Raw genomic sequence first — 21,685 nt, forward strand, 5'->3', positions numbered from 1 at the left:
TTGAAAAGAGCGCTAAAAGAAGGATCTTGAAGCCATGACGGGTTGAATTTAAAGGGAGCCGGAGGTTTTGGGGGAGGGAAGGCAATATCCAGAAAGATCGGAAAATGATCAGAGTTCCCGATTTCCTCCACCCACTGTCTGAAAATAGGAGCATTTGAAATGATAGCCTCGGATAAGAGGAAACGGTCTAGTCTCTTTGCTATCCGGTCCTCCCCTACTCTTCTGTTCCTCCAAGTTGGCTTGAGCTTTATCGGGGATGGATCTGTGAGGTGATGATCTTCAAGAAGATTATGAAAGAAATCCGACAATGGGTCCTCTCTAGCTGATGGTCCCCAAGCCTCGGCTCTCCCCATAGAGAAATTCAGATCACCTCCTACAATCAGCATAGAGGCCTTCATAAAGGATTTTGCCATCATATCAACCCAGAATGATTCTCTTCCTTGGCAAGGTCCATAGATGTTTATAATGGTGAAAGGGCGAGGGAAGACAGGTGTGAGGACCTCCATACCTACAACATGCTTTGTACCCCACTGATTGATCACTTTAATTCTTCCTTCCCTGTATCCTATTGCTAGACCCCCTGAGTGACCAGATGAGTCAATGGCAGAAAAAACCCATCCCGGTAACAGGGTCCTTAGCATAGCTTCCACCTCAGCGCCCTTCCCTAGAGTTTCTTGGAGAAAAACAATGTCTGCTTTAGAGTTTAGGATCCAATCTCGTAAGGCCAATTTTTTAGGTTTATTGGCTAACCCTCTGCAATTCCATGATGACAAGATCATTTGATAACCTGTTCAGGGGTTTGCACCGCTCTAAGTACCCCGGGGATTGTGTGTTGTTTACCATCGGCCACATCCAGCTTTGCTTTCAGCTTTGCCTTTGAAAGGTCCGGTTTCCTACCTCTCTTATTCTTTGCAGAACTAAAGCTAAGAGATTGACCTAACCCCCCAACAGCACCAGACGAAACAGATTTTCCCCCCATTGATCTAAGGTTGTAAGGGCAAGTGTTATGAGAAGGAGGGGAAACCAGAGGGGGCCATTTCTCTTCACTATTCAAATCAAGGGATGGTAATGCCTCCGAAATAGAGTCAATGTCAGACTTATAATTAAGGTTTTCATCATTGTTAATTTGACCCGAAATATGAGGGGAAAAAACAGAAGTAGGGATATGCACAGAATTTAAAACATGCTCAGGATTTTGTAGAGATATAGAAGGAGTGCCTGTGTGCATACCCTTTTCTTCTTCGCTGTTGAATTGGGGTTCTTCCACTGCGTCCTTGGCGATCTCCTCCATTGGAGCCGAACGCGGAGAGTCATTTGCCCGGGTCTGTTCATTGTGTTGAGCCTCTTCCTCTGCTGGCTCTTTCACGATTTCCTCAGTCTCCATGTCTTCCGCTACCCGACTCACATTTCCAGCTCTTTCCTGGGGTTGGGGAACCCGATTGAAGAAAAAATCTCTAGATACAGGGTTTCTGCGAAATCTTCTCCTTCGTCTGGACAGGGGGCATTCCTTAGCAAGGTGCCCATACTCGTGGCATATATGACACCGAAAGGGCAGGTGTTCATAGTCAAGGAGCTGCTCAAACAGGTACTCTTTATATTCTAAATTGATCTTTTGAGGAAGTCCTCCACTTGGATTGAGACTCACCAGGATACGGGCCATAGATCGGTTCTTCGTTTTCAGGAAAGACATATCGGCCTCCATGAATGTGCCCAGCCTGTTACCAATTGCTTTAAACACCGACTCGGCCCATAAGAAAGAGGGGAGGCCCGGTGCCCTCACCCACACAGGGAACTCGTCTGTTCTTTCCTTCATAGCGTCGAAGAGAGGACTCCAATGTTTCAACAGGACCGGGATACTCCCTATGCTCCAATTACGTTCCAGAACCCAATCTGCATCTCTTTTTTCTCCAAAACGAAGAATAAACCAGCCTTTGGCCAGGACTTGGGCCTCAAACCGAAGAGGGTTTTCCGAAACAAATTCTTGTTCCCCCCATGCTTGAAGAAATTCAGACGAAAACTTCTTTCCTCTTGCCCTTCCTACAAGGGTGTTCTCCGCTACTTCCAATGATTCTTCAATGGAAATATCCATACCTAACACTAAGTTCCCTACCAATTCCTGAGACCCGATCTGACCTTGGGTTTTTCGTTTTCCTCCTTTTCTTCTTGAGTCTTCAGCTGGTGCTCTAGTTTCTCCGTCTTCGCCCTTCCACACTGGATCTTCTTGAACTGGGTCCGCTTGTGAGTCTACCTCCGGTTGAGGCTGTACAGAGGCTGAGAAGATATAAGATGGATCCCCAGAAGGGAGATGGTCTTGAACCGGTCCGATATAACCCCTCGATTTTCCGGCGGGACCGCCCAGATTATCCACCAACCCATCACTGAGTATCGGGGTAGAATCGGTCTTTGACAGTGAAAACCTTGTGAACGGAGAAACCCCGCCGGGAGCCCTTCCAGATCCAGGACCCGCGGAAAGCCCTAAAAACCCTGTGTCCTCAAAACCCTTAAGAGAAAAATGCCGGGCCGATCCATGATTATCCTTATATGCAGGATGAAACGCTCCTGATGTCTGCCCTTCCTCCTCAGCAACCCTATTCTCCGGCAATTTACATGGGTCCTGGTAACGAGGTTTGTTACTTCCCCTGACTGGGCCACTGTCTTGGACTAACAGAGAGGGTTTTGTCTCCAGCGAAAACCCCGATTGCTTCGAGAGCTCATAAGCACCAAAGAAATGCTCAACATTTTGCACTGTGGGTTCCTTACCCCACATAGATAGGATATCCTCCAACTCCGGGTCTAAGTCCACCAACTCGCTTGGATTAACCATAGTTTGACGGTGCGTTCACAGAAAAAACGACAGCTACAGACAAGGAAAGGGAATTACCTTCGCCCGAGAACCCAGGAAACGCTAAAAGGTGAGATACCAGCAGTTTTACCCTTTGAAAAACACCTTCGCAGTAAAAAAAAACTTGCACCTCCTGACACCTCCAGCTGCCAGTCAAAAGTGAATGGATCCCCGCGCCTGTACCTGTATGATGGCAAGGATCCACCTGCATAACTTAACCGTGACCCGAGCAGGGATCCTCCTGAAACCCTAACCTGCTCTCTATTTCCTTATATACCTAACTAGCCAAATTAAAATTGTACTTAGAGGCATATGACATTAAATAAAATCCACTATGGTTTTAAATTCAAGATGAATTATGCCACAATAAATTATCATATAGGTATGCAATAAAACTCCCAAAATGAAGCAAAAATAAATCAATTTATCTTGAAAAACACTAATATTCCCCCTTCCTTAACTACTTCCTCCCTCCTAGGATGTTAACAATGGCCATAAGAAACTATTGTTGGGTTGTGTGAAATTACATGCAATAGGGGGAAGTTGGGAACATAGGGAAGAGACGTTGGCATATTGTGGGATATGTGTTTTAGTGTAAAATTAACAAGTTGAGTTATTGAAGACAAGTTTGAAGAGACAAGTGTGAGAGTTGAGCTAGGGAGTTGATTGCGAACAAGTTAGCAACTTCAATTACATAGAAAATAACAGGGATCTAGAACACTAGATCATAGGTTTCATATGAAATGGGGTGTGTTAGGACAAAAAATGTGAAGAAATACTCGCATTAGATAATAGAAAGGTACTTATATTGTATGACTCTTGACTTACATACTAACAAGAAAATTGTTAAGGCGATTGAGATTATTCCCTCCAAGTATCTCATGAACATAATTATTGGATTTCCCCATATTTGATGAAAATATATTTAAAGGGGATCCCTTCAGAGTCCTTTAAGATCCTTCACTAGGTCAGGCCATGTCCACAACCTAATTCTACTAGAAGCACTTGAATTTGGTGAAGGAGAAGGTAACACATAGGAGAGAGGTAAATGGTTCGGTAAAATGGCAGAGAAAAATGAGACTAGTGATTTGATTTTGTACCATCGGGATTCCAAGATTTTGAAATTAGAGGAAATTATTTTAATAGGTTAAATAATTAGTAGAGAAGGAATGTTGGAATAAGGGGTGTAGATGGAAATGGAATTACTTTGAGTAGGGTTGAAGTGCCTAAATTTGGCTCTGATACCATATTACGCTAAATGATGAAAACTCCCATCTCTCTCTCTTTCTCTCTCTCTCTCTCTCTCTCTATATATATATATATATATTTATAAATTTACCATCTTTTGGGCTACTCCCCCGTCCCGCTAGTTAAACCAAAAAGGCCACTTGCCCGCTTGAGTCACTTTACCTGTCTAAGGGAAGTCAACCCTTCCTAGCTAGATTGTGGGCTTTGATTGGTAGATGGAATAATCATGTTAGATAATAGAAAGGTACTTATCTCATACGAATCTTGACTTACTTACCAATAAGAAAATTGTTACGGCGGTTGAGATTATTCCCTCCAAGCATATCATGAACATAATTGTTGGATTTCCCCACGTTTGATGAAAATGTATTTAATGGGGATCCCTTCGGAGTCCTTTAAGATCCTTCACTACGTTAGGACATGTCCACAAACTAATTCTACTGGAAGCACTTGAATTTGGTGAAGGGGAAGGTAACACATAGGAGAGAGGTAAGTGGTTTGGTAAAATGACAAAGAAAAATGAGAATGATGACTAGATTTTGTACCATTGGGATTCCAAGATTGTGAAAGTAGAGGAAATGATTTTAATAGGTTAAATAATGAGTAGATAAAGAAGGTTCGAATAAGGGGTGTAGATTGAAATTGAGTTACTTTGAGTAAGGTTGAAGTGCCTAAATTTGGCTCTGATATCATATTAGGCTGAATGATGAAAACTCCCAACTCTCTCTCTCTCTCTCTCTCTCTCTCTCTCTCTCTCTCTCTATATATATATATATATATATATATATATATATTCTCTCTCTCTCTCTCTCTCTCTCTCTATATATATATATATATATATATATATATATATATATTTCTAAATTTACCATCTTTTGGGCTACCCCCCGCGTCCCGCTAGTTAAACAAAAAAGGCCACCTCCTTGCTTGAGTCAGTTTACCTGTCTGAGGGAAGTTAACCCTGCCTGGCTAGATTGTGGGCTTTTATTGGTAGATGGAATAATCATGTTAGATAATAGAAAGGTACTTATCTCGTACGACTCTTGACTTACTTACCAACAAGAAAATTGTTAAGGCGGTTGAGATTATTCCCTCCAAGCATCTCATGTACATAATTGTTGGATTTCCCCACGTTTGATGAAAATGTATTTAGTGGGGATCCCTTCAGAGTCCTTAAAGATCCTTCACTAGGTTAGGACATGTCCACAAACTAATTCTACTGGAAGCACTTGAATTTGGTGAAGGGGAAGGTAACACATAGGAGAGAGGTAAGTGGTTTGGTAAAATGATAGAGAAAAATGAGATCGATGACTAGATTTTGCACCATTGGGATTCCAAGATTGTGAAAGTAGAGGAAATGATTTTAATAGGTTAAATAATGAGTAGATAAAGAAGGTTCGAATAAGGGGTGTAGATGGAAATTGAGTTACTTTGAGTAAGGTTGAAGTGCCTAAATTTGTCTCTGATACCATATTATGCTGAATGATGAAAACTCCCATCTCTCTCTCTCTCTCTCTCTCTCTCTTGAGTTACTTTGAGTAAGGTTGAAGTGCCTAAATTTTTCTTTGATACCATATTATGCTGAATGATGAAAACTCCCATCTCTCTCTCTCTCTCTCTCTCTCTCTCTCTCTCTCTCTCTCTCTATTTATTTATAAATTTACTATCCTTTGGGATACCCCCCATCCCGCTAGTTAAACCAAAAACGCTGCTCGCCTGCTCGAGTCACTTTACTTATCTGAGGGAAGTCAACCTGCCTGACTAGATTGTGGGCTTTGATTGCTAGATGGAATAATCACGTTAGATAATAGAAAGGTACTTATCTCATATGATTCTTGACTTACATACCAACAAGAAAATTTTTAAGGCGGTTGAGATTATTTCCTCCAAGCATCTCATGAACATAATTGTTGGATTTCCCCATATTTGATGAAAATGTATTTAATGGGGATCCCTTCAGAGTCCTTTAATATCCTTCACTATGTTAGGCCATCTCCACAACCTAATTCTACTGGAAGAACTTGAATTTGGTGAAGGGGAAGGTAACACATAGGAGAGAGGTAAGTGGTTTGGTAAAATGGCAGAGAAAAATGAGACTAATGACTAGAGTTTGCACCATTGGGATTCCAAGATTGTGAAAGTAGAGGAAATGATTTGAATAGGTTAAATAATGAGTAGAGAAGGAAGGTTCGAATAAGGGGTGTAGATGGAAATGGAGTTACTTTGAGTAGGGTTGAAGTGCCTAAATTTGGCTCTGATACCATATTAAACTCCCCAACTCTCTATCTCTCTAACTATATATATATATATATATATATATATATATATATATATATATATATATATATCTACCATCTTTTGGGCTACCCTCCCCATCCCGCTAGTTATACCATCTTTTGGGCTACCCCCCCATCCCACTAGTTATACCATCTTTTGGGCTACCCCCCCCATCCTGCTAGTTATACCATCTTTTGGGCTACCCCCCCCATCCCACTAGTTAAACCAAAAAGGCCACTCACCTGCTCAAGTCACTTTACCTATTTGAGGGAAGTCAACCCTGCCTGGATAGATTGTGGGATTTGATTGCTAGCGGGAATAATTAATAGGTAGGTTTACTTTTTATCTAAATATGTTTTCTCTTTTCCAACTTCTCTTTAACTGCCCCTATTTGTACTGAACTTACCGTATTTAACTCTATCTATTTCCATTCTTTCTATGCTCCTTGGTTGCAATTGTATGTAAACACACCCCCCCCGTGAAATCAAACCCCCCAAATAAAGTGGTAGAGAAGGGAACATCTAAGCTATTATGGATGAGTAAGCTTTATTACGTGAATATCATTACACTAGTAGTAACAACTAAACCTGCTTGGTCTTCTTTAATCAAGCATCATAGGGGAAGGAAGAACCCCAATTGGCAGGAAAAAAACCTGTGCATGGGAGGGATGAAATAGCATTAATACCCACCTTCTTACCCTTATACCTTACCTTATGTGCATATTACCTGATCACCTATAGAAATAGTACCTATCTATACTACTTGGATTAAAGAAGCGCTTAGTTAGTAAGGATTGGTTCGAAGAGGATGCGAAAGAATGCTCGACCACAGGGAGAGGAAATCTAGTAACTTCAACAACCTATACAAGAGATTATATCTATTCTCAGGCATGTGAAGGGAAGCGATTCAATTCAGAAGCCTTCAATAGACACTAATGTAATAGACTCCCACCAAGCTGTTACAAGTAGAGGTAGGTCCTCAGTGTTCGATATATATATATATATATATATATATATATATATATATATATATATATATATATATATATACATATATATATATATACATATATATATATATATACATATATATATATATATATATATACTGTTGGCTTCAACTTCAAAGACTGGATGTCTCTTCCTATTTTAACATTTCATATTTTCATAAAATATTTAGAATTTCGATCAATCCCTAAGGATTATGTATCTAAAATGAAGCTCACAATTTTTTATGTTTATCTAGAATGGATATTTATATTATTTTCCATCCATCTTGATGATTTTAGAATGGAAAAAGTGGAGGAATAATCTCATAGGACCATAATTTTCTGGTGGGTCCCAGTTTGGAAAATTGGGGTTTGAAACCTTTTGGAAGCAATTTAAGGCATAAAATGATTTTTTTGGGGAAATTCTTTTCCTATTAAGCACAAATCCCCCATTGGTATTACACACATAGATAACTTTCTAACAACATGAAAATTTCCTCAATCAAAGTCCATATGAAAATGTTATGCCACCCATAAGTTAACCTTCATGGTTTGACCACCATGATTCGAGAGAATGCCACGTCAACCCCCATTATTCATGGAAATGGGGCTTAGCACATGATCACGATGAATAAGACTCTAGAAGAGTTAATATTGTAAATATAGTTAAGAGTTGAAGGAGTTGAACTTAGCCACTATTAGGTTATCGAGTTGTGTCATAGACAAATCACTAGGAGGAAAAGTGAGTCCATTTTGTTTGAGTGCATTTTATTCCATTGATGAGTAGAGTAGCTAAGAGTGGATAGGGAGAGAGAAAACAAAGAGGGTTTGTGCATTGTAGCAACCCATAGGCCATATCTCTCACTTTTTACTTGCATCTATTTACATTTATAGAAAGAGAGAGCATAGAAGCCTCACCTTTCAGCTGGGTTTTCTCAGGAAAGGGTTTCCCAAGTCATATATTATGTTATTAAGGTTGTAAGTTGTTTTATTTTAATCTATTCTATATTTTTCTAAATTTTATGTATTACATGCATAAAAAAAGTAACTCAATAAATCCATAAGTCTAAGTAAAATAAATCTCATAGTATATATTTTAGATTTCCAGTATAAATTTATTAGATTTATGGTGACAAACTCTCCAGTGCAATATCCATGGTAGTTTATGGATCATATTGGTATCAGACCAGGTTTCTTTTGGTATATTGTGGGGAAGTGCAGGGAATCCAAACATGTTAAGCCAAAAGTCATAAAACCCTAGCCATTGAAAAAAAATATGTTAATGACCTTCTAGATCTCGCAAAGGAGATGTAGACATGGATGGAAACACAAGTCATAGATATAAATTGTAATGTGAACCACCTCAGGGTTTCCTTAAAAAGAAAGCTTAGGCTATTCAAAGAAACTAGAGTTTGTAACACAAAGGTTGGATCAGAGGGGAAATCTACAGATCAAGAAGAACTAGAGAGGAAATCTAAGAAATAAATTGAAAGGGATCAACCCAATTTGAGTGTTGTTAACCATTCATAGTCCCCATTCATATGGAAGGGAAGGTTAATATCAAGCCATATCAAGGTTAGGATTAACACTTTAAAGTTAAATCATCAGTTGCAATAATTAGAAGTCTATTTTAATGTTCATGTTATAGAGGAAGAACTTCTGATTTTGTTTTCTTGGATGAAATAAGAGGGTCATGCCCTAACCTAGTGGGAAAACCACATGGAGACCCTAAGGTTGGAGGGAGATCCTCTAATGACTAAGTGGGAGGGTTTCAAAACTCTCATAAAGTCTTAATTCTACTGTATTGGGTATGTAGATAAATATTTGATTTGGTTGCATTACTTCAAGAAGAATAAAGGGCAAAGAGTTTAGGTTTACACCACATAATTTAAAAATATTGCCATAATGTTGGGTATATCCTTAAGGAACCCAGATGTAGTACTCAACAATTATATGGGGGGTTTACACGATCATCTGTGAAAGCAAAGTGATGTTTTTAAAACCTAGAGTGATGGACAAGGCTTGCATATAAGCATAATACTTGAAGAAAATAGGCTATAAGAAAGGGAAATTATGTGAGTCAAAGCAGAAGGAGCACCAGGAAGCTTCCAAGGAGGGGCAAAGAAGATAAAAGGGGAAGAGACAAAAAGACTAGCCATAATGAACTAGTTTAAATATCCTAGTAACCACTGCAACCACCATAACATTGAAAATCATACTATTGGAAGTTGCTTCCAGAGCTCAACTTGAACAATGGAAAGAAAGTTGCTAAGAAGAAAAATCCACAAATTCAAGAAACCAGGTGTAAAGCAGCTCAGACGTGGATGAGAAAAATGTTTTTACATCAGTGTAGACGGGGATGAATTTGAGGATCCCTCGACAATAGGAAGAGAAGGAAATGTCTATATTTCTCCATATAAAATTACAAGTCAAGAAGACAAAAAATGATGCATAGGAAGACAAAAAATGATGCTCTATTCGGCTCAGGATCATAGGCAAATTTTATTATAACAGAGTTGGTTAAGAAATTGGGATTGGAATTTCCTATTAATCCAAGCCCATATCAATTGGGATGGGTAGATAAGGATGCATAAATAAAGGTAACCAAATAGTGAAAGACCATATTTTTTATCACTGTTGATTTTATTAATGAAATGGAACTAGATATAGTTCCTCTTGATGTATGTGGAGTGGTGTTTGGAAGTCCCTATATGTACATGAAAGATACAATCTTCATGCAAAGAGCCAACCAGTATTGCCTAATAAAGGATGGAAAATCCTTAACCATCAACACGCACAAGGGTAAGTACAAAATTTTGTTGGAAAGTGCCAACCAAGCCAAGAAATTTTCAGTTCTAGCAAGAAATATGTTTTACTTCTTTTAAGAGAAAATTAATTTGTAGAAGAGTGAGTGAGAGAAAAAGTTATCCCTGGAGGGGTGTACTAACAAACATAAAAAATAAATTGAAGAGTTTCTATAGGCTTGTAGGGCTGTGTTGCAAGATCCTAGAGGGATACTGCCTAAGAGAAAAATGGAGTACTAGATCTAGTTTTTGCTAGACTCCTTGTTGCCAAACATTGGGCTATACAAGCAGTTCATTATAGAAACAAGTGAGGTGAAGTATTCATATAAATTGTTGAAATAGGGTGTCATTTTACCAAGCACCTCACCATGTGGGTTTCCCATCATCATTATGCAAAAGAAGGATGGGACTTGGTAGATGTGTTTTCATTTTGGGGAATTAAACAAAATTATGCTCAAGAACATGTAACCCTTGTTTAGGATAAATAATCTGTTGTATCAATTACAACAAGCCAAATAATTTACCAAGCTGGACTTAAAGTCAAGATATCACTAGGTTTAGGTTAGAGAAGAATATACCAGGAAGATGCCGTTCAAAATTGGGAAAGGTTTGTAGGAGTGGTTATTCATGCCATTTGGCCTATGCAATGCACCAATTAAGTTTATGAGGTTCATGAATGCTGTAACATACTCCTTTATATATTCATCTGTTATTTTCTATTTGGATGATATGTTGGTATACAATGCCAACTACGGGGACCACATCTAGAGACATTAAAGAAGTATCAATTGTTGGAAAATATCAAATAATGTAATTTTACACAATAGCCTTTGGTGTATATGTGGTATGTGATAGGTGGAGGATAGCTGAATATAGATCTTGCCAAGATGGAGGACATCATGAAGTGCTTAATGATTACTAATGTTTGTAATGTTAGGAGTTTCATTGGGGCAACACAATACCTAAGGAAATGCATAGCCATGTTTTCCTTAGTGGCAACACCACTCCATGTCATAATAATGAGTAGCAAGAGTTTCCATTAGGGAAAGGTTCAGCAAAGGGCCTTTGAGGAGCTAAATAAGAAGACCATTCAAGCACTAGCTATGACATTACTAAACTTGTAGCAACCCTTCAAAGTGGAGATATATGCAAATGGGTATGCTATGGAAGTGGTCGTGATTTAGGGAGAAAGGCATGCATTCTACCATTCTAAAGTATTTCATGGGGTGGTTCTCAACTACCCTACCTACGACAAGATCGATTCCTTGATGCAAGCTATGAAGAATGGAAACACTATATGATGGGAAAGAAGACCGTACTCCATACCTATCACTAGCCACTACACTACCTATAGGTTCATAGTAGCTATATAAGGCCAAACATTACAAGTACATGGGGTTTCTATGACAACTTCATTTAGTGATCAGGTACAAGAAGGCCAACATAAAAAAGTTGGATGACATGCTTTCAAGGCCAGCAATGTCAAAGATCACAACATTGGGAACTCTTATGCACATGTAGCCATTTACACACGATGCATACAGAGAGGCATATTCAAATGATGAATAATTCATGAAGGCGTTTGAACTGTTGCAAAGCCAGATTCGTGTGCACGATGGTGACAACATAATTGACTACCATATCCAAAATGGGATACTCTCCATGTTGGATAAATTATGTATTCTCGAAGGTGAGTGAAAATAATTAAATTAGAGAGGTTGTAGGGAAGACACTAGCTAACTTGCATAGGTATGTGCATTGGCTTAGGATGCAAGAAGAGGTAGCTAGGTTCATAAGAGGATACATGTTTTCTTATACTAGCAAGCCTAGTAATAGGAAATAGGGTCTATATCATTCCTTTCCTATACCCACTCATTCGTGGGAAAGTGTTTCCATGGAATTTGTGAGGGTTTAAAAATAACAAAGAAGGGACATGATTATTTTTTCATGGGAGTTGACAAGTTTAGTAAGATGCATTTTCTAATATCCTATAAAAATATTATTGGCAGGAAAGAAGAAACTAACTTTTTCTTTGGATTGGTTCGAGGGCACTTTGGGATATCGAGGAGCAGAAAGAAGCATCAAACTTGTTCTTTGGACAAGCTTGGTGCACTTTTGGATGTCGAGGAACATAATTTCTAACAAATATAATATTTCTAAATGCATTTTTACTACATTGTGGAAGAAGATAGACATAAAGTTGAATAGATTTACTACATTCCATCCATAGATGGATGGGAAAATGAAAGTAGTCAATAAGACTTTGGTGGAATTTTGAGGGTTTACAATTAGAAGTATCCAAAGGCTTGGGACGAAATCTGGTATATACACATCACTCTTATACTAGGTAGTCCACACTTCTACTGGTAAGTCCCCCATTCGAAACTTGTTTTGGATATTTTTTGTCTTCATATTTGGATATTGGATATGGAGAGCAAGGAGGACTTGGGGAGGATCTTACAGGGGATGCATTAAGGGCATAATATTTTGTTGAGAAGATCAGGAAAATCCAATTTCATGTACAAAAAACACTACAAAATTCATAGGAAAAATACAAGGTCAGGCATGATCAACACTAAAAAGAGAAGTCCTTCAAGGTGGGAGACAAAGTATGGTTACAATTGAATAAGGAGCAGCTATAGGGTCCTCATAGGAAAATCAAGGATTTGCAATATGATCCCTTTGAGATACTATAAAAGGTGGGAGATAATGCTTATAGACTCAATCTAACCCCATACATGTACATTTTCTCAGTAGTGAATGTAGAGGATTTGAAACTCTATGAGCCTTCCATACAAGATCAGGAAGATAAATAGGTCTTAACATTTGTAGAGGATTTAGAACTATATAAAATATTTCCAGAACTACAAGACAATATTAGCATGACCTTTTGCATATTCGGTTGAAAGGATAGTTTCTAGGCAAGGCTAAATGGTACACCCAAGAGAAGGTGGAGGGGAAATTCCCTCATCTCATTTAGTATAATATTTTGGGGACCAAAAACCTCCGAAAACGAGGAGGTATGATTTGGAAAGGATCACTATATTATTTTCCATCCTTAATGATGCTTTTACAAAGGAAAATGTGGATGAATCAGCTCAGAATATGATTTTTATCGATAGGTCTTGTTTTGGCAAATTAAGGACTAAACTATTTCAAAAGAAGTTTGAGGCATCAAACGAAACTTTTTTGGGGGTAAAACTTTTCCACTTAAGTGTTTCACCTTCTAGTGCTATTCTACATACATATTCTTTCCAACAATGTAAGAATTGCCTCAATTAGAGCATGTACGAAAAATATATGCCACTTGAAAGTTGATCTTCTTGTTTTGACCACCACGATTCGAGAGGATGCCATGTTAGCCCCCGTTATTCAGGGAAAAGGGTCTAGCCACATGATCATGATGAAGAAGGCCCTAAAAGAATCAATATTTTAATTCTACAGTTGAATTGAGGCTTCTGTGATCCATAATAGTTGAAAGAATAACTTCGGCGTAAATCACATGTAGACAGACATTTATCGATGCGTTTCGAACCAACTAGTGTGATTCATCGTTAGGACAAGTTGAAGAAACAGATCCGGCTTAGCATGTTAAATAGTCTGAGCAGAGTCTCCAACGACTAAATGGGCTAACAACTAATTTTGACCCTAGGACCCCGGTCAAATTATTATTTATTAATTTAATATTATTATTATTTTTATTATTATTTTTCTTATTATTATTTATGGAAATAAGTTAAATTAGGTAAAAATACATAAATAAATAAAATAATTTTAATGGTTGGTTTAAAAAAGGAATTTATTTATTTATTTAAATTAATTATATATATATATATATATAATAATAATAATAATTATATATATATAATATGGAAAGCTTACTTTGGTCTTGAAAATAATTGTAAAATAGCAAACCTTGTAATGTGGGATAAAAAGAAGTTCCTCTTTGAAACTTTAGTCTTTCCTGTTATCTTATATGGCTGTGAGGTTTGGGGTTGCAGCATCTCCAGAGAATCATGGAGAAAGATTGAGCAAATCCAGAAGCGTTTTATAACTTATAACCTAAAAATTAAAAGTAATACACCCTATCCTATTCTCCTTATAGAAGCAGGTCTTTCCCCTATTGAGAGCCTGGCTATGCTTAGGCTTTTGTTGTACAAGCACAAAATCAGTAACATAGACGATCATACACTTCCTAAGCTAGCTTTAAATTCTAGCCAAAACCACCTAAGGCTCAATCGAGGGTGGCATAAAGACACAAGGGCCTGGTTAAACTATTGGGAGATCAACGAAAATGATGCATTGCAAAACATAAATAACATTAAAGATATTGTTGCTTCTAAGTTCAAAGAAAAAATGTGGTGTGAGAAAGACTTAGTGGCTAAAAGAAAATTAATTTATTTTAAGAAGGTCATCAACCCCACCCTAGAAGATCAAAAGTATCTCTCTATTTTAACTAGCTCAAAGAAGAAAATTAATATAGCAAAGATTAGAACGAATTCTCATGAGCTCCATAGTGAAACAGGTCGTTGGGCAGTTCCTAAAACGCCATGGACGGAAAGGATCTGCCATATATGTGAGAATAGGAACATCGAGGATGAAAACCACTTCCTCTTAGAGTGCCCCGTGTATAACCACATTAGATCTCAGTTTCACAATCTTTGCTACAATACTGACCTTCCTAGCCTTTTACAATGTCAAAATTATAGTGAGCTCGGGAGGCTTCTCTCCAAGCTTTTTGAGCATAGGAATAAAATCTTAAATCAAAATAGATAATTTGTTTCTTTAGGTCCGATAGGCCATTATTTGGTCTCAGTGGACGTTAACCATCATCATCATCATCATCATCATCATCATCATCGTCATCGTCGTCGTCGTCGTCATCATCATCATCATCATCATCATCATCATCATCATCATCATCATCATCATCATCATCATCATCATCATCATCATCATCATCATATATTAAAATCATAATATTAGGTTGTTAAGTGACGAGTATTTTCATTCAATAATAATTTTAATGGTTAGTTTATTATTATTATTTATGAAAAAGAAAATAATAATAATTTTAATGGTTGGTTAAAGAAGTAATTTATTTATTTATTTAAATTATTTATTAATAATTATATATATATATATAGATAATAATTTTAATGGTTAAATTAAAAAGATAATCTATTTATTTATTTAAATTATTTAATAATTATTATTAATACTATATATATATATATATATATATATATATATATTAATTAAAATGATAATATTAGGTCGAGAGTTTTCATTTATTAATTTAATAATAATTTTTAATGGTTAGAAAAAAAAAAATTAATAATTTATCTTTTAATAATCAAATATATATTTATATGTATATATTATAATTAAAATTATAAAGTTAGGATAAAACACTATATAAATAAATAAAATAATTTAATGGTTAGTTTAAAAGTTAAATTTATTATTTAATTAAATTATTTATTAAATATTGTTAATATTATATATATACATATATATTCTAACTAAAATTATAATATTAGGTGGTTAAGTTAAAAAAAAATTATAGATAAATAAACCAATAATATTAATAATAAAAATAAAAATTATATATATATATATACATATATATATATATATATATATATATATATATATATATATATAGATACATATATATATATATATATATATATATATATATATATATATATATATATATAAAGAGCTCAAAAACGAGGAGGGGGCAGAAAAACCGACTAAGAAGAGAGTGCTGGAATCCATCACCTACTGATTTTCCAGCCATCATCTCTATTGAGATTGCTCGGCCTCTTTTCAATCTCAATAGCTTCCCTCAATTTACGATGATGGAACTGAGCAACTTTGGCAACAACCTTGGCCTCCTCAATACACACGTGATGCTTGGTCGTTTCCACATGCTCAGCTAATGCTGAAGACTTGGATCTCCCATGTCTTAGGTCGGCCGCATGTTCGCAGATCCTTTGATGGATGGAGCACCATGTTTCCCCAATATAGGGGGTCCCACAAGAACAAGGGATCAAGTAGACACCCTTCATGTCCTTAGGGTTGACGGGATCTTTCACCGATCGGAGAGAATTGCGAATGGTGTTGAGGGGCCTAAAGATTGAGGGAATATCATACCTTTTAAGTATCCGAGAAATCTTGTCTGTGGTTCCTTGAATATAGGGAAGATGGACACCTAGACGACACTCTTTTAGCTCTTTCTTAATTAACGCATTTTTAGAGGCTTTACGGAAAGCCTTCTGACCCAGGCGTCTACTATATCCATTCTCCACAAAGACATTAAGGAGATGGGATCTCTCCTTATCAAAGCTCTCACAATTAGAGATCCTAAGGGCACGAGTAGTGAGGGTGTTAAGAACACCCAACGTCTGAGCAGGGAAATGATGGGAATCGGCATGAAGATACTGCTCAGTATGTGTTTTCTTTCGGAACACAAAGTGGGAGAGAAAGCCATCCTTATTCCGAGATATAGGAATATCCAGGAAAGGGAAGCAACCATTGACCTCTTTTTCCATGGTGAACTTAATGGCAGAGGATAGGCTATTGAGGGGATTAAAGAAACGATCCAGCTCCTCAGGGCCATGGGGCCAGATGACATTAGTGTCATCCACATACCTTTTCCAAAGCTTAGGAAGAAGCCTAGCTGAGGATACAGATTTGGCTTCAAAATCTTCCATAAAAAGATTCACAACAATAGGGGAAAGAGGGGAACCCATGGCAACACCACAAGTCTACTCAAAGAATTCACTCTCGAAATAGAAGAACGTGGAAGTAAGACAGATCTCCACCAGATGCGCGGTATCAGGATCTGTTAGGCGATAGATCACTTCCAAGGCCTCGTTTATAGGGATGCAAATATAAAGGGACACCACCTCAAAGCTGACGAGAATGTCCTCGGGGCTAAGCTTAATATCCTTAAGCTCCTTAGTGAAGGATGCAGAGTCTTTTACGAAGGACTCAGTGCGGCCAACCCGGGGCTTAAGTTTAAGGGCAAGGAACTTAGCCAGAAGATAGGTTGGATCGCCAATGGTGTTGACAATAGGCCTCAAAGGGGCCCCTTCCTTGTGAATCTTCAGTAACCCATAGATCCTAGGAGCAATGGGACTACTTTCAATGAGCTTGTGGCACAGGGAACTCACTGAATTATTAGATTTGATGGCAAGAGCCACCGTCCTAGAAATCTTCTTCAAAGGGTTCTTGGGCAGTTTTTTTATAACTGCCACTATTGTGGAGATGATCTAGCATCTTCCTCCGGTATCATCCTTGTTAAGGATGACCGTAGCTCCTCCTTTGTCCGCCTTCACAACAACAATATCTTCGTTCTGATTTAAGGATTTTAGGGTGGAGAATTCCTCATTGCTGAGGTTCTTCCGAGGGGGAATAGCCTTCCTAAGGACGACATCACAATCCTGTCTAATAGTGTCCTTAATATTATCCGGAATATTTCTAATCCCGTATTCCACGTCGCAAAAAATGTCCTCCTCCGGGATTTTTCTAGGGGCAAGGGCAAAGTTTAGACCTTTTCCTAAAACACTGAAAACCGAAGGGGAAAAAGAAAAGCTAGAAAGATTAACAACCTTAGAATTGTGGGACATAACCCGGTCCAAATTCAAAACCTTATTGCTCTGGTTACCATCATTGTTATTGCTAGAAGATTCTGTTCCATTGCGATATAAAATACTATTATTAAAATTACATGAATTATCATTATTATTATTAGAAAAATTATTCTCCGAAATAGTATTATTACCCTCATTATTATCAATATTATTATTATTATTAATAAGACTATTATTAGAATAAAAATTCTTATTATTAATAATAATGTTATTCGTATTAATATTATTCTTATTATTAAGAAAATTATTAGAATTATATAGATTTTTATTATTAATGATAGTGTTATGAGTATTAATAATATTATTATTGTAATAGTAATAATTATTAATATTCTTATTACAATAATATAAATTCTTATTTTTATTACTAATAGTAACGTTATTATAATTATTAATATTCTTATTAAAAACGTTAGAATAATATAAATTTTTATTTTTATTAATAACGTTTTTATAATTATTATTATAACCTCTGATATAATTACGACTGTCCCTATTATCATTATAATAATTACTGCAAACTGATGAACCTGGACCGTCGACACCAAAAGGACCAACCGGTTTACACCATGATTTCCATTAGACCAAAACCTATAGGCATTAGTATTCGCTATAATTACCAGAGTTAGGATCCTTGAGAGGCAATTAGTCCATTTTGTGAAACATACAAGGAGTGTTGAACCTAATGTCTAACAATAGCCCCCCATCGGGAGCCGACTGACTCTTGAACTCAAGATCTGTTGCTTTGATACCACTTGTTAGACTCACAATAATTGTTAGTCCAAAACCCATAGGCGTTAGTCTTTGCTACAATCACTAGAGTTAGGCTCCACAAGAGGTAGTTATTCCATGTCATGAAACACATAAGGTACGTTGAACCCAATGTCGAATAGTTAAAAGTTGAAGGAATAACAGTTAACTACTATTAGGCTATTAGATTATGTTATAACCAAGCCATTAGGAGGAAAAAATGGTCCATTCTATTCAAATGCATTTTGTTCCAAACATGATCAGAGTGGTGTAGTGTCGATAGGGAGAGAGCAACAAGAGAGGCTTTGTGTGGTAGTAGCCCACGGGCCACAAATATCACTTCTTTGTACTTGCATTCATTTCCATTCAAAAAATGAGATAGAGTAAAGCAACCTCGCCTTCCAGCTAAGTAAGAGTTTCCTAGGTCATATCTTGTATTATTATGATTGTTCTCTATTTTTTTCTTTTTTCTATAGTACTTGCATAAAATAAAAACTTAAACAATCCTAAAGTCTAAAGAAAATAATGCTCATAATATATATATTGGATATTCAATATAGTTTTATCAGATTTGTTGTGAAAAATTGTCTAGTAAAATATCCAAAGCAATATATAAACCAAATGTGGAAGCCCTGTAGATAAAAACCCTTTTATGTAAAATATTATATTGAGCAACTCAAGTTCTTCAACATTGCATTTTTTATCTAGAAAATATTTTTTATTAAATGTTAAAAAGATGAAGTCATTTTCCATGGTACGAAAACAAATCTCTCTCTTTACATTTTGTCATGTACACAAAGCAAAGCAGATAAAATTCCTAGGAATTAATAACAATGTGATTAAATAAAGTTTTAAAGAATAGTGTAGTTGAAAACATAAATGATTTATTTATAATTTTAGAAATATAGTTTGTTTCTTTTGAGAAACATGATTTAAAATTTATGAAATGTTGAATTATGATACAAATTTTAAATTTTATTTTAATAAAAAATTGAAAATATTTGACACATGATATTTAATTTTAAAAATTAAATAAATATATAATGAAATTGTCGAAAGCATTTTTTTTGGATTATTACACCATTTATTTATTTATTATTATTATTATTTTCTTTTGATAATTGTGAAATTACACATTTATTTGATAATGATGAAATTTCATATTTACATCACCATTTTAAGGAACAAAATATTTTACAAATGTTATTATTTACGAATATACGTTTCTTATTATTATGTCATTGCTTGTGCAATGACATTTATGATTGTTGGAGTTGTATTAGTTTGTCCGTACTATAGAAAATTTTGCAATTTTATCTAGTTAACATTATGCTTTTGTTGTAAATTTTCGAGTAACGTTAGCCCGCCACCGCATCCCCGGCTACAGGTTTTGAGGGTGGAATTCATCCCGAGATCAGACAGATCAATCTAGGTACGATACAATTAAGTCAAATGTCAGCTTACATTAAATGAGCCGTCACGTCCCTCTGCCATTCTATACTTTCCAAAAATTTTCCATGAGTTGGTTTTGGCATCTTGACATTAGAATAGTAGCATTCCTTGTAGGCCTTATTCAAAACACTGAGTCACCCTGTGTAAAAAAATCTAAAAAAACCGAAAAATGAGTGAAATATCAGGTATGAGCATCTTGCAAAGGTCAACGAAGTTGGTGTTGCCAAGGTGAACAAATCTTCCACAAATAGATATTGTAGTGTGAACAACTAGATCTATTCAAAGGAGAAAAAAGAAGCATATTTTGTTTTGGCGACATTGCCTAAAATTTTGTCCTTCCCACAAGCTAGTGAAGGAAACCACATATTTCACGTGTTGGATGGGTTTTTCTGCAAGAAGTCAAGCAATAAATTAGATGTGATTCTTGCGTGCCTTATTCAAACAATTCAACTACTCTGTATAGCGAATATAAAAGCACCCAAGAATGAGAAAAATACCAAATATGAGAAATTTCTGGGCATTCTCTTGGATGGAGTTGAATTGGTGAAGAACTGTGAGAAACCAACCCTTATAATATTTATCAGAATCTCAGATATTCTTCTAAAATTCACCAATTGGAGAAGGATATTTGTGAATTCGTTCAATACCATATGCCTCTACAATTATGCCTTGATGTTAAGAATCTCGTAATGGAGTTGAAGAGTCTTCGCCATCTGTACAAGTCACAGTTGGTGGATGAGAGAAGGGTGAATAAAACCATCGTGCCTAAGCTCAGAAATGACTTATTCATCGATTGTGGGCCACAGATCGGAGGGCGGCCCTCTGAACTCTTTGCAACTGAAAAGTCTTAGGATAGCTTGACCCCTGACCTCGTGTGTGGGTACCACCAGAAGTTGGAAGTCAACGTTCATGGTGGCGAGCAGAAGAGCAAGCTAACCTTGACCTCTGGTCAATCCGACTCTTTGACTTGTGCATCAAAGAGCCACATTTTTCAGGGTTTTATCCTGCAAGGAAGAATTTGTTGGAAATAATACTAAGACGGGGGGGGGGGGGGGGGGTGAATCAATGTTATCAAATCAATATAACTTTTTCATTTCCATATTCAGATTCATATACGCTACTTCAGTTAAGACAAACCGCGTGTATACGCAACTATGTGTAATGCAACAAGCGTATATCTAGTATACTTATGATTCAGTTAGTTGATCCTTAATGAGTGCATCAGAACATTATTAACCATATGAACAGTAAACATGAGCAGTAAAGTAGAACAGATCATCACACATAAGGAACACACATGAACACCATGATATAAGGTGGAAACCCAATGTGGGTGAAAACCACCTGTTGCAATTCGTCTCTATCTTCCTTTAATAAGAAACTTCTTTTTAAAATATTTATGTACTGGTGCAGTCTTATACCAGTATGCAGGCTTATACCTGCAGAAGGCTACAACCTTCTCTCGTTTTCTAGTTTCTACTAGAAGGGAGCTACAACCCCCTTAGCTCTTGTACTAGCCGATCCATTTACCAGTATGTAGGCGCTGGCCTACTGAAGGCTCCAACCTTCACTCGTTTTCCAGCTACTATTGGAAGGGAGCTCCAACCCCCTGGCTCTTGTACTGGCCGATATGTTTACCAGTACGTAGGTGCCGACCTAC

This window comes from Pinus tabuliformis, chromosome 1_1 (genome assembly GCF_031772625.1).
Source record: "Pinus tabuliformis cultivar Carrire ecotype Pingquan chromosome 1_1, CPIR1, whole genome shotgun sequence".
NCBI classification, from domain to species: Eukaryota; Viridiplantae; Streptophyta; class Pinopsida; order Pinales; family Pinaceae; genus Pinus; species Pinus tabuliformis.